Source organism: Sorex fumeus, unplaced genomic scaffold (assembly GCF_029834395.1).
Source record: "Sorex fumeus unplaced genomic scaffold, SorFum_2.1 ptg000039l, whole genome shotgun sequence".
Lineage (NCBI taxonomy): Eukaryota > Metazoa > Chordata > Mammalia > Eulipotyphla > Soricidae > Sorex > Sorex fumeus.
The window spans coordinates 34,087,908-34,100,928 of record NW_026606096.1 but is presented as its reverse complement, the minus strand read 5'-3'; the positions used below and the strand labels follow the sequence as shown (position 1 = coordinate 34,100,928).

The window sequence follows — 13,021 nt, the reverse complement described above, 5'->3', positions numbered from 1 at the left end:
ACTGTTCTTGTGTATCAGTCTCCTATTATGTTATTTTATATTCCACAAATAAGTCTAAGTGCTTTTTTTAAATCTTTTTTTTTTCCATTCAGGAAGAAGCAGACGTGAACTCTACGTGATTACAGCATTAGATTTTGCTACTGCCTGGTTAATTATCTTCTTTGTGGAAAGAATGGTACTTATCTAGATTAAAAGATCTGATTTTTCTCATGTCTTTCTAGTTTTCAAATTATTCATCTACTGAGAGTTATTTCAGGCACTGGAATTCAGGACTTTATGTTTGTTTGTTCTGGTGTTTGATTTGGGGCCACACCTGGCAGTGCTCTGGGTTTACTCATGGCTTTGCACTCAGGGATCACTCCTGGCAGGGCACTATATGTGGTGCCAGGGATTGAACCCTTGAACCCAGGTAAGATTCAAGCAAGGCAACACTGAACCTGCTCTATTATTTCTCTCATACTCCCATGCTGCCTTATTTAATCAACTCCATCACTCAGTGATAACTTTCTCCAAGTAAGTAGTGTAAAAAGAGACTGAGACTAAGTGTCCTGCCTAGTTTAATGTCTCAAGCAAGAAATGATAAAAACAGAAAGCAGCTCCAGTTTTGGGTTTTACTGACTCTGCAGCCTGGATGACTTCCCAGCTATCTTGTCTAAAAACCTCTCTTAGTTGCACTGGCCCACTTAGATGGTTGCGTTGTCTCCACTAATAATTATGACTTACATTTTAAGGCATCCACATCTGACAACAATTTTTCCCATAGGTCTTTTTAAAAAATAAATAAATAAATAAAATAAAATAAAAACCTGAGCTACTGGTATTTTTGTTAACAGTGAAACAAAGGCCCAGGTAAATTTAACATGATTCTGCATCTGCTTAATTCAGTAATGTCTACGTGCCGAAGTCAAGCCATCCACTGTCTCCTGAAGCCTGTTGTAGATCAGCATGACAACCTCCCCCAGAATATCTGGTCAACACAATATGTGATCGTTGCAACACACTCCTCAATGCATCACTAAAATATTTCAGGCATCTTATGTGACATGCAGTGTGTGACGCACTGTGAATTGCTCTAAGGCTTTGGTCCTGAGATACTTTAAGCATTTACTCAAGCTCCTCTTTCATCCAACCATGCTCTTATGACACAACCTTCATAAAACTGTAGAACTGAGAATCACCATCATTCTAGCATCCACAATCCACATTCCAGTTTCCACATGGAAACCAGACAAAGGTTTTGAATTTACCTATATAGTGAAACAGTTTTTAGAGATGTTCCACTGCTATCAGAATGGCGTACAAGTACTAACTGTTCGTACAATTTGTTCCAATTTTCTTTTATAACCATAATTCTGCTCAATCTCATAAGATCCTTGGGAGGAAGGATGATTATCTCATTGTTCTAGTGGAATACTGAGATCCAGGTCGATGAGATAAACTCCCAAGAGCTTCCATCCAGGGACAGGGAAGAGTAGGCAAGAGAGTCTGGGTCTCCCACGTCAACTCCATGGTCACTGCAAGTATAGCACACTGTTGAGAAGAAAGACCATGGGAAGCCCTTTCTTTCTAGATCTCTGTAAGGATCTATGACACCTTGAGATTGAACCCTTTTTACCCACTTGAACAGGAAGGAGTTCTAGGATAAGCAAAAGAAAATGTTATGCAGCTGACTTGAACAATCAAAGTTGCTAGCAAAAGCTGGCATGGTATAGTGTGACAAAGAAGTCCGTCTTGGGCACTTTGCCCTTCGGAACAGCTCATTCATTCCTGTGCTCACATGCATCTCCACTCACAATAAATCTACTTTTCTACAGGATAGGCTCCTTAGGGCAGAGTCTCCTGCCCCTGCGCCTGGCTGTCCTCACTGGGGTCCCTTGGAGGGAGGCGGATTGAGTTTCCCTCCCCCCCCACCCCCGAGCAGAGCCCCAGCAGCCGAAAACCTCCAGAACCAGCCACAGCCATGCTGAGACCACATGTCCGGACCAGCCTCATGCATGAAGAAACTGGCAGAGGAACCCAGGCATGCGGATCCTGGGGCTGAGATCTCCAAGCCTGCTTGGATCGGGACTGGGCCTTCTCCACCCAGATCCCCCATCTTCCAGTAGGTAGGCGTCACACCCACCAGCTGCTGCCGGTGCCAGGTTGGTCCCATCAACGGCCAAGACGCAGAAAATACAAAACGCAGCTCCCTGAAGCACGCGACCGTGCATGCGGACATCTTTTTATCTCGTTTTCCCTTTGGAGAACCCAGCTGACTACCAAAAGTGTCCTGCCTGCATGACAGAGTCTGGCAAACTTCCCGTGTGATACTCAATATGCCAAATACCAGTAACAATGATGGGTCTAATTCTCCTAACCCCAAAAGAGCATTGGATATGGCTCTTTTAAAATCTCAGGGCTAGGAAGAAGGAGACATTACTGGTGCCTGCTCGAGGCAATCGACAAACAACAGTATGATCGTGATCGTGATCTTGAGGCTCCTTAGAGATTGATAGGGGCAGAACTGATAGAAGACGGGCAGCATATACCATGCGTGTTGCTTCCCTGGGTTCTATCTCTGGCACCACATAGACTCCCAACTCTTGCTGCATCTGGTTCTGGAGCTTGCCCTAGGCCCAACACTCCTGGGCAGGGCCTGAGGAGCCCTTAATTAATCACATAATCAGGCCTTCACATTGAACTGACTGCCCAGTTGACTAGGAACCCCCAGGAGGAGGAAGACCCCTCGGGTCCTCTTAGCCCTGCTTGGGAGTTCACCTGTCCCACCAAACAAGCTTGCTAGGCAGAAAGTTAACACAGTAGACCGGGATCAAGAAATACAGGGCTATAGAGAGACCTACATGGTGTTAGAAACTTGTCCAATGGTCTCATTGTGATGATAACTGGGTCTTTTCACCACCCAAGCACTCAGAATGCCAACAAAAAGTTATTACAACACTTTTAAAAGAAGGGCAAAGAGGAAGATCAGATGGGAACTGGGGGCAGAGGGTCTAAGGACAGCTCAGCTATGAGCTAGGCTGGGCAGATCACTTAAAGGGCACTTTCACTCTCTTCCCTGGAAATGAGAAAGACTCCACCATCCAGGGAGCTGGCAAGATGAAATGCATTGAGACCAGGCTATCCCGACTCTCCTGTACCTGAAGGTAACACACTCCAAGCCCTTAACAATGTGAGCAAGCAGGCTACTCCTACAACCAGCCTCACTTCCCCTCCTGCATCAGCCTCACACCCTTTTCCACCCAAAAATGAGCTGCTCTCCTTGGCACCTGTTCTTTCTCCCCCCGCCTCCCCCTTCACTTTGCTTAGGCAAGTGAGTCTTAGACTTGACTTCAGTTCTTCCAACATCCTCTCCTGACCTCTCCCTTCCCTCCACATCCCCAGCCAAATCTACACTAGAGCACCCCCTCCCTCGTGGAATCCATTTTCCTGAAGCATCATCTCTTCGCTTCTCTGTGTTCTGGAAAGAGGTATCTGGGAGTATTCTAGTGAAAGAAACAAAAAAGTAAATGGTAGCTGATTCACAAATAAGGAGAATTGTCGTAGGATGGATTCAAAATGGTGCTTGTTTGTTTGATGGGAAAAGGTAGGGCACAACTGGTAGTGCTCAGACGTGATTCCTGTCCCTGTGTCCTTGAACGACTTCTAGCAGTGCTCAGGTGACCATATGTGGTACTGGAGATTTGAACCGGGGTTGATTTTTCATGACAAGTGTCTTAACCACTGTGCTAGCTCTCTGGCTCCGAATTCAGAAACCAAGCTATTAAGATTAGAAGGGTTTCAAAATCAGAATTTTTGAATTTGAGTAAAGTTGCATGGTGCTCATGCGGTTTGTGCAACATTTCTCTAATCAGGTACCTCCAATCAAACTTGATGATGGTACTAAGATGACCTTGGTAAAATCACAACTATTCATAATATATCAAATAAAGATCATGGGTTCACATCATTTGAAATTCTTTTTGCACAAACTGGAGAGGAGAAAATGTTGGTGTGTCTACAGGGACGCCGAGTTGCAAGACAAAGTTTGAGACCTGTGAGGGACGAAGGGGAAGGAAAGGGAAGCGCACGCCAGGCTAGAGAAGCCCCTGAGGTAATGACCCAAAGACTGAAGCTCCTTTTCAATTAATTCTTCAATTTTCTGCCTCCTGCTTTCCATCATCAACTCACTGTGGACATCAGGCTATTCTGACCCACAAGGGCACGGCGTCCCCTGGAGTAGATGCTCAGGAAACATTTGTGGAAGTAATGCACATAACTGCAAATAACTGGTTATCAAATAAAATGAAGCTTCCAGTTTTGGAAGTCTGTGAACAAGGGCCCAAGAGATAGTAGAGGGGTTAAGGCGATAGTACAGGTGTTAAGACACATGTCTTGCATGCAGTAAACCTCAGTTTATTCCCCCATATTGAGCATTGTCTTGAACCCCCTGAGCACTGTGGTGGAGCGGGGAAGGAGGTTGGCAATTCCCAGACCTGCGGGACCAAATTAGCACCATCTTCTCATGTCTTAGTACTGAACTTTTGGTTCAGTTGAGTAAGAATCACCTAGGAGTGGTCCCTTAAGCCCCTGGAACACTGCTTGAGTGCCCCTACTGCCCACAAAAGTATTAGGCTAGGGGAGACCACAGGTAAACATAACAAGTTGATATTATTAGCCACAATGGAATCTGGTGGAATCTAATTAAAATTCACACTCTCTGGTCTCCTTCTTGCACCATTTTGCTTAGTCTCACTTGTGGAGTTGTCAATTTCTTACCAGGATCACCAGTAATACCTCTCAGAGGTAACCCAGAGGGAAGAAAGCTCTGTGTTCCGTGTCAAAGGTGAGGAAACCTGGGGCTGGAACAATAGCACAGTAGGGCGTTTGCCTTGCACATGGCTGACCCAGGTTCAATTCCCAGCATCCCGTTTGATCCCCTGAGCATGGCCAGGAGTAAATCCTGAGTGCTGAGCCAGGAGTAATCCTCGCAGGGTGTGACCCCCGCCCTCCAAAAAAAAAAGTGAGAAAACTGTAGGGCCTCTATTACAGAAACAAAAACACCAGGGAGGGAGAAAAATCAAGGGGGAATCAAAAAAAGGGGTCTGGAAGTAATATAAGGGCAAGAGTCAGAGACCTGGAGCCCCTCTGTGCTGTAGAAACAAGGTATCTGTACCTATAAGTCATTAGAGCCAGCACTACAGACAGCATGAACCCAGACTGCAATAATTAAGCTTAAAAACATGTCTGCCAAGGGGACAGATTGTGGGGTTAAAGGGAATTTGGGACCCTTGGGATACAGACACTGGTGATGGGATTGGAGTTGAACGTTGTATGCTTGAAATTCTATTGTCAACAACTTTGTAAATCACAATTCCTAAATAAAGATTTTAAGAGGAAATCATTAAAGTTCTCATTCTGAATGCTTTAGTAGACTCGGTGCAAGTGAGGGACAAGAAAGAAGAGATCCTAAGAGGCAGTCATCACCAGTTGGCATGACCCGTTATAAAGGACTCTGAGCTCAAGTACACCCTTTTTGATCTTTTCCAGCTTCCTTACTTCAGGCTTGGATTCATCTGCTCAACAGTTAGGAGTATTGCATTGCTCCTTCAGAGCAAGGATCTTCATGCCAAACCTTACATCAGAGAAATTGTCTACATCAGTCGACACTCACCCCAAAGCCACCTTAGTGCTCCCTCATCTTCCTCCCACATGTTCCATCACGTGGTTTCCCAAGACTCAAATTCCTTCAATGTGGTATCACAGTCACATAAATCACCAAATCAGAGGCTAAAGGAGACATGAAGTGGGAGTTTGGTTCAAGCATTCCATTCCCACTTTTTAAAAACAAACTATTGAAGAGAAATTTCAGTGTCTTTCCTAGTAGTTCAGGTTGTTGGTAGTACCCAGAGATTTACATTGATTGACATACTAGTCTCGTAATGACTGTTTGATGAGGCATATTATTACCCATTTTCATAGATTAAAAAATTAAGCCTGTTTGAGATTTAAGAGATTGTGCAAGTTTAGAAAACCAGTAAGTTGTTAACTCAGGATTTATTGAATATTTGACTTCAAAATTTGTATTTTAGAAGACACGGGGATTGACTCCAGGAATTTAACTTAAAAATAGGGTGCAAGCACAGAGAGCACTGAAAAATAAAAGTAGGAAAGCATTGTATTGTATTGTAAAAGTTTATTCTAAAAGTCTGTATTGTAAAAGACTTTTATACAAAAATAATGATTTTGGCTATTGCTTCGTATACTAACTGAGATATTGAAAACTTTGGGGCTGGAGCATGTAGGTGGAAGAGTCAAGATTAGCATTATACAATAGAAGAAATATGGTGACTTGTAGAATGAATTGAAATAATAAATCAAGTGACAGAATGACTTAAAAGATCATGGCAAACATCTGGCAAATCATAAGAAGGATTTAAATTAAGTTCATGGCAATGGGGCTAGGTTAAAAGAATAAGAATTTTTTTGGAATTTGGAAACAAATTGTAAGATATGGGGCTGAAGTCACAGCACAGCAGGTAGGGCACTTGCCTTGCTCGCAGCCAACCTGGGCCGACCAGGGTTCAATTCCTCCACCCCTCTCGGAGAGTCCGGCAAGCTACCGAGAGTATTGTGACCGCACAGCAAAGCCTGGCAAGCGGCCCGTGATATAGTCGATATGCCAAAAACAGTAACAACAAGTCTCACAATGGAGATGATATTGGTGCCCGCTTGAGCAAATCGATGAACAACAGGAGGACAGTGCTACAGTGACAGTGTAAGATATGAAGGATTAGGGAGAGGGGAGAATGGAAAATGTCTCAGAGTTTTGAAGTCTTAAAAGTTGGAGGAATGGCAGCTTCGTTCACATTATAGGGACAGCAAGGGGAGCTGCTGGTTAGCTGAAGGAGGCAATGGCAAGATTAACTACTCATTTCTTAGCACTGTCATTAACCAGAAACTTGATAGCTTAAGATGAGACAAAAGAATGATCAGTGCTGCAGATGGAAAGAAGAACACTGATCAATTCTGCTTCCACTTTCCAAATCTATCTTTGATTTCCTTCCTTATTCCTTCATTGTCTTGCAACTGCTGAGTTGGAGGAAGGAATAAAACCTATATCAATGACATCACTCAAATATATCTATTTTGCTACTTTCTAACAAAAGTTTTGACCACTAATCACAGATCATCACAGATCATCCTGTTATTCGTCGATTGCCTCGAGCAGGCCCCAGTAACGTCTCCTTCATCCTGGCCCTGAGGTTATATTCAAGGCTCTTTAGGAGAATGAGACCCATCATTGTTACTGGTATTTGGCATACTGGGTACGCCACGGGGAGTTTGCCAGACTCTGCCGTGTGGGCAGGCTACATTCGGTAGCCTGCCAGTTTGTCAAAGTAGGAATAAGATGTCATAATAAGATGTCGCGCGGCCACTAAAGTTGACCATACATCCAAATGAAAAAAATTTAAATTCATAAAAATTAATCTGCAAAGTCACTTCATGTGATAAGAAAATATTTTTTTCTTTCAAAACTATGGCCCTAAATGTCCACTTGGAAATTCCTCCCAAGGTAATTTACAGACGCACCTACACAGATGTTGATTGTACTGTACTTATATAACAATACTATTCTTACATCGCATATTAAAACTGCAACACTTGGGGCTGGAGCAATAGCACAGTGGGTAGGGAATTTGCCTTGTATGCAGCCGACCCGGGTTTCAATTCCCAGCATCCCATATGATCCCCCAAACACCGCCAGGAGTAATTCCTGTGTGCAGAGCCAGGAGGAACCTCTGTGTATCACTGGGTATGACACAAAAGGAAAAAAAAAACTGCAACACTAAGATCACAGGTGTGTTTATATTAAAATTTCATTTAATCTTGTTCTCTTTGGCTGTCACAATCAGTTTTGGGACACCCACCCACAAAGGACACCCTGATTCCTATACTTTAAACTGACTTGAGGTCCAAAGCCAATCAAGGAGAAAGAACTCTGCTTGATTGACTAATACTGTGATATATTTATTTCTAGTTTGTACCAACACATATGTCCCATGACTTTCTACTGCTGCATAGCAAAATCTTACAAATTGGGCAGCTTAGAACCGCAACCATCAGTGACTCAAAAATTCTTTAAATCAGCGAAAGCCAACATGACTGCCCCAATTTTCTGCTCAGGACTATCCAAAGCTAAAATCAAGTTGGCAGACATCAGAGTTAAGTTCCAGGGGAAATCCACTTTCTGTCTGTGTTTCACTGATGTGAAGTTCTTGCCATTGTAGAAGTGAAGACTCTGTGGCTTTACTGGACCTTGTTAGAGACCATTGCTGGATGCTTTCCCGTAGCCCCAAGGAGGAACTCATAGCATAACTGCTTTCTCCCAAACTAGTCACCACATATCTCTAGGACTTTCTCCTTCACTATCAGTCTGAGTCAAACCTTGACTTTTAAAATCTTTGATTTTTCACTCCCATGCTTATGTTAAGCCCACCCTGATTATCTTTGCATTGACTCACTGGTCACTTCATTCCACCACCAAAATCTCTTTGGCACCTAAAATAACCTAATCATGGAAATAAAAACAGGAGGCAAAGATATGGCCCATCTCTGAATTCTTCCAGCCACACAAGTTCTTCTCTTTTCATTTTGATTTGTATTCTTGTTTGCAAAAAAAAAATCTTTCCTAGCCACTGTGAATTCCTAATTCTGACAACTTGTTCCTCAACCTTTTCCTTTCCTTATACTTCACTGTGTTTCCCCCTTTTTGAGGGAGTGAGAATGGGGTGGGGTAGTAATCTCCTATAGGATTTCAGGATACCCTGGCAATTGTCATTATCCAGGTTGACAGGTCACTGCAATGGTTCAACAAAATAGGTCAGCACTTCTTTAATTTGTCTGATTATTGTTGTTGGAGTGCGGGTAGTGGGGGACACACACCCAACAGTGCTCAGGACTTGTTCCTGGCTCTGTGCTCAGGGATCACTCCTGGTGGTGCTCAGTGGACTGTACATGGTGCCAAGATTCAACCGTGGTTGAGCTACACGCAAGGCAAACACCTTACCTCCACTATCTCAAAAATAGTTTTCTTTTTGTTTTTTTGTTTGACTTAAATTCTGCAACATTTTTTCATGGTTTATTCCCCCCTTTATTTCTCCTTAGGTATTCGCTTTTTTCTCAAATCACCACCTCACTCCTATATCCCAGGTGAGGCCTGTGGTCCCTTGGAGTGTATTGAATCTGTAATTAGTTTTAATGACATGTTATCCATGACCAGGATCTCTCATCGAAACCTCAGAGCTTATAAGCATTAATTATGTCCCTCAATGCATTTGTGAGGATGAGGAGGGTGCTAATTCCGTTTACACATGGGAAAGTGACAAGACAAAGAGGCTGAGACGCTTCTCTCAGGCACCAGGAACCAGAGAGAAGGGAGGTACTGGAACCTGATTTCTTGTCTTCCCCATCCTCCAAAGATGCTTAATCCTTCCCACAGGATCTCCTCTCAGTGATGGTGTCTACTCAGAAAGATTCACTCAGGAGAGCCACTGGCAACTTCAAGGCATGATCGTGTGTGGGAGGATGTAGTTTAATTAGAGGATACCAGAGTAAAATTCTAACCATGAGTAGAAATCACTAAAAACAGAGGAATCAAGGCTCTGAACTAAAAGGAGCCATGGGAAACTTCTCAGCATTTGAGACATGATGAAAATGAGCCTCAGAAAAGTGAAGTGGCATCAATGTCAATCTGGATGACTCAGAGCTGATCAGAATGGCGGCCCACAGCCCCCGCTGGTGGGAGGCAGGAAGAGCAAACTTGAGGCGAGGGTAACTTGGGCAAGAGGCAGCACAGTTGAGAGAGAGATGAAGAAGGAGGTTGTGGCCTTGAACTGTACTTCAAGTTTAGAAAGAAAGATTATGAGCTCGCTTCGGCAGCACAGATACTAAAATTGGAACGATACAGAGAAGATTAGCATGGCCCCTGCGCAAGGATGACACGCAAATTCGTGAAGTGTTTCATATTTTTCTGGAAAAAACCTGAGTGCCCCAGAACAGATGATTGGTTAAAGAAACTTTGGTACATCTACACAATGGAGTACTATGTAGCTGTTAGAAAAGATGAAGTCATGAAATTTGCATACAAGTGATACTACATGGAAAGTATCACACTAAGCGAAATGAGTCAGAAAGAGAGGGACAGACATAGAAAGATTGCATTTATCTGGGGAACATAAAGTAACAAAATAGGAGACTAACACCCAAGAGTGGCCAGGATTAGTACCAGGAGGTTTGCTCCATGGCTTGGAGGCCAACCACACATGCTAGGGGAAAAGGGAACTCAGACAGAGAAGGGAGCACCAAATAAAGGATGTTGGGAGGATCATCCCAGGATGGGAGAAGCATGCTGAAAGTAGACTATAGACCAAACACTTGATTGCCACTCAATGCCTCTTTTGGAAACCACAACACCCAAAAGGAGAGAGATAACAAAAGGGAATGCCCTGCCACAGAGGCAGTGTGGGATGGGGGGACGGGGGTGGGAGGCATACTGCGATCCGTGGTGGTGGGAAATGGGCACTGGTGGAGGGAAGGGTATTTAATCATCGTATAATTGAAACCCAAGCACAAAATTTGTAAGTCTACAACTGCACTTCATGGTGTCTCACTAAGAAAAATTTTAAAAAAAAGAAAGAATGATTATATCTCCGAGTGATACTTGAGGACATTCTATGTCCTGGTCAACAGAAAGCAACACTTTCTTCTTTATTTGTGGCTTAATTTCCATCCCAGCTTCAAAAGAAGGAATTGGTCTTTTCTATTTTTTCATCTTCAGTTTCTTTTAAAATTTTCTTCCTAATTTCCAGACTTCACTGTCAAGTACAATTTCCAGGCCCCAAATCCACCATGTGGAGGTGAAGTCAATGGCATACATAGAATTATTCTAAATGTTGTGAGTTTCTCAATCTCTCTAGTCATTGCTGTTCTGTAAAAGCAACGAACATTGGTTGTAAGAAGACACATGTTATCATTGTAAAGTTATATCTCTTAAATAAGGTGTGATTTCTTGAGATACCTTTAAAGGCAATTTCTTATTGAAAAGAATAAGTGAACAGCACTTCTCAAGAGAAGAGAGTTGACAAATTATTTTGTGAGTGGAAGCTCATAGTGTTTGTCCTAACAGATGTTCACAGGCACCTAATACTCAAGCAGAAAACTGCAAAGCAGCTTGAACATAACAGAGTTGGTCATTGTATTATGCCTGAAATCCTAAAGTTAACCTGTCTATGACCTTTCTTGATTGTGGTTTTTGTGGACTAGAGCTGAAATACAAAGTCTATGAATATTCAGAAAATTCTGCAATCTTCCTGTTGCAAATATTTGTTCAAATTAAGGGACCTTTCTGAAGAGTCTCTATTTTGACAACAAAATATCTTTCTAATGAAAAATAGCATCTACCTCCCTGGGGCTGTGAGTAAGAGGTTGTGAGCTCCTGCCTCCTGAGTTGGAGAAAAGCAAAAGTTTGACTGCTTGAATCTAGACTTGACTTGGATACCAAGGCCTCCTGAGATCATTTTTAATGGAATGTGACAATTTCACCTAGACAAATGATTTTGATAAAGGGACTCTTTTCAATTGAATTCTCAAAAATTGACATTATATACTTTTCAAGTAAGAACCCTGTGGAAAACCAGCTTTAACTCATTCTCTACATAAAAGTTATATGAGTGGTGATTTTAAACCGTGGATCTATCTTAACTTTGAGATGCCGTAGCAAGCACTGTCCTCCCATCGTTCATCAATTTGCTCAAGCGGGCACCAGTAATGTCTCCTTTGTGAGACTTGTTACTGTTTTTGGCATATCGAATATGTCACAGGTAGCTTGCCAGGCTTTGCTATGTGGGAAAGATACTCTTGGTAGCATTCCGGGCTCTCTGAGAGGGGCGAAGGAATCAAACCCGGCTCAGCCAAGGGCAAGGCAAATGTCCTACCTGCTATGCTATCACTCTGGCCCTTAGAGATGCTGTTTTCATAAAAATAATAACAGTAGTGTTCCCAGTATATTTTTAATGACAAAGGCAAGATTTTGAGACATATCTACTAAAAGTATTTCTAATTATACTATAAAGCCACTAACATGTTCTTTAATGAATGTTATCATGCTAAAAGGACCACCAGGGCCACACTAGTGGTGTTAATGATCCAACTTGGGATATTGCCACATCCGAGACTTGTGTCTCTGTTCTTGCAACACTTAGAAGTTTGTGTTCTTGCAAACTTGTGATCTGCTTTTTAGTACAGAAAAGCATTTAGAGTGATCAAATGCAGGAGATAGGTAATACTCCGGCATTTACTTCATATCTTGTTGAATTAGAGGTTTTAACTCCTATTTTAGGGCCAGAGTGATGGTACAGAAGGTAAGGTACTTACCTTGCATATGGTCAATCCCAGTTTGATTCTCAGCTCCTCCTAAGGTCCCTCAAGCACCAGCAGGAGTGATCCCGGAGCAGAGAAGCAGGAATTATCCCTGCACACTACTGGTATGACCTCCTAAAAGTCAAAATAAAAAACTAATTTCTACTTTAATGTCATGCAGATATCTCAAAGGGTGGAGTGCATGCTTCACATTCTGTAACTCTGGGTACAATCTCTGGCACTGTTTGGTCTCCTGAGGACTTCCAAAAGTGACCTCCCCCAAGTGCTGCTGGCTATGGTCCCAAATAACAAACAATAAAATCCCACAATTGCCAGTTTTTTGAAATATACGCAAGGAGACTTATAGTTAAAAAAAATGTTTCATGAAAAGATCAGGGTAACTTGTTGGTGCTCCTGATATTCAACTTCTTCCTACTACCCTCTACCGTCCAACCTGAACATACCAGCAAGGATTGGGGTTTGGCGCCAAACTTTCTCTGATTCATTTCAGCACCACTTACTGTCTTTATATTTTCTTCAATCTTCCAAAACTTCCTTCATATTGCACAAGCTACATAGAGCCAACACTATACACAATGGAGAAACTTTTCCATTTAAAACCATG

The 13,021-nt window shown here is 42.6% G+C and overlaps 1 non-coding gene across 1 annotated transcript; it reads left to right on the top strand.

Annotated features, from left to right (window-relative positions):
- Positions 1-9,902: 9,902 nt before the first annotated feature.
- On the top strand, positions 9,903-10,009 carry LOC130028483 (U6 spliceosomal RNA). Its single transcript, XR_008793208.1, has one exon. It is a non-coding gene; the product is annotated as a U6 spliceosomal RNA (small nuclear RNA).
- Positions 10,010-13,021: the final 3,012 nt, after the last annotated feature.